The sequence below is a fragment of the Anomalospiza imberbis genome, unplaced genomic scaffold (genome assembly GCF_031753505.1).
Source record: "Anomalospiza imberbis isolate Cuckoo-Finch-1a 21T00152 unplaced genomic scaffold, ASM3175350v1 scaffold_49, whole genome shotgun sequence".
In the NCBI taxonomy this organism is placed as follows: Eukaryota; Metazoa; Chordata; class Aves; order Passeriformes; family Viduidae; genus Anomalospiza; species Anomalospiza imberbis.
Genome location: NW_027100098.1, coordinates 447,567 through 449,520, shown reverse-complemented (window position 1 = coordinate 449,520; position 1,954 = coordinate 447,567).

Below are 1,954 nucleotides of genomic sequence, written 5' to 3'. Positions count from 1 at the left end.
AAAGCCCAAAAAAGCCCCAGATGCCCAAACCCCTCCCGAGCCCTCCCTGGTCCCTCCCGGTCCCGCCCAGGCCCGTCCGGGGCCGCGGCCAAAACTGCCCGGAGCGGACGCGGAGGTCCCGGAGCGACCCCGGAGCCGATCCCGGGCTCGGCCTCGGGCTCGGCGCCTTTGGGGGATTTTGGGCCGAAGCGGGCAGGTTTAGGGTGGGCTTCAGATCCCTTGCGGGGATCCCGAGCCTTTTTGGGTGGATTTTCAGCCCCTGTGGCTGATTTGAGGCCGAATCTGGTGGGGTTTAGGGGGGATTTCAGACCCCTTTGGATGATTTTAGGCCCATGTGGGTGGGGCTGGGGCCCATTTGAGTGAGTTTAGGAAAAACTGGGCCCATATGGGTGAATCCTAATCCTGTGTGGGTGATTTTAGGTCCCTTTATTGGGTATTTTGGGTGCATTTAAGTAGGGTTTTTTGCTGCTTTGGGCAATTTTAGGTTGAACCAAGCCTTTTTAGGGTGATTTTAGGTCTTCTTGTGTTGGTGTCAGGGACATTTTGGTGATTTTAGATACCTTTGGATGATTTTAGGCTGGACCAGATCCTTTCAGAGTGGATTTTAGTCACATTTGAAAGATTTACGGGTGATCTTAAGCCATTTCTTGAGAGTTATAAAACACTTGGGGCAGTTTTAAGCCCCTTTGGTTGGATTTTAGAGCCCTCTGGATACTTTTAATCCCATTTGGTTGGTGTCAGGCCGAACCATGTGGATGTAGGCTGCATTTGATGCCCTTTTGGGTGATTTTGGGTCAAACCGGGCTTTTTTAGGACAGCGCGTCCCCCTGGCCCCGCTCCTTTCCCCTCACGGTTCCGCCCTTTCCTCGCTCCTTTCCCCTCACGGTTCTGCCCTTTCCTCGCTCCTTTCCCCTCATGGTTCAGGATCCCAGAGCGGGGGAGGAGGAGGAGGGAGGGAGGAAGAGGCGCAGCGGCAGCAGGGAGCAGCCGGAGGAGAGGAGAGAAGGAATCGCGTGGCCCTGGCGCTGCCTGAGCTCGCAGCACCCCGGGAGCATCGCCCCCATCCCGCAGGTGCCCAGGGAGGGGGAGCTCGGCCCAAATATCCTGGGGGGTGCCTGGGTTCGGGTTCTTTGGGAGGGATGTTTGGAGCTGGCAGGGCTCCAAAGCCGAGCCGCAGCTGGCCCTCGGGGGGACATCGGGGGGTCCCCGAGAGGTGTTTTCGGGGGATCCCAGTGTGGGTGGCGGCAGAGCCCCGTCGGGGGGACACCGGTTTTGGGGAGCCCCGGGAGAGCCGCGGCTGCCCTGAGCGGGAGCCCCGAGAGAGGAGAGCCCCAGAAGCCCCAGCGGGGACCCCGAGAGGGGGGGACCCCTGGCAGTGCCGGCACCCCGGCAATGGGGGGTGCTGGGGCTGGAGGGGCGGCATGGCCGGGAAAGGGGTGCGGGGCTCCCGGGGCCGCCAGGGGCTGCTCCCAGCAGGAGCCCAGTTGCTGACAGTCATTCCCCGTTATGATACAATTTGCCCCCAGCGCTGTTCCCGTTGTTCCCAGTGCCATCCAGTGTTTTCCCAGTTCTCCCACTTGCCCCCAGAATAGTCCCAGTCACTCCCAGTAAGATCCCAGTATGAGTCCAGTATGATCCCAGTCTCTGCCAGCAGGGCCCCAGTCACTCACCCTTGTCCCCAGTTGCCCCCAGCGTGGTCCCAGTTGCCCCCAGCACATTCCCAGTGGCTCCATATGTGTCCCAGTCCTAGTGCAATGATGGGGAATACCAAACGCACTTGAGGCATCACGTACGGTTAACACCAAAGCTGTGGCTATGTTTGTGATGGGGTCATAGGTAAAGTTCACTAGGTTCCACCGGGATTGGAATTCCTTTTCAAAATCAGCGGCACTGTCCCAAACTATTTTCCCAATCTCAGTAGGAAAAGTGCCTTCTTCACCTTCTCTTATAATCG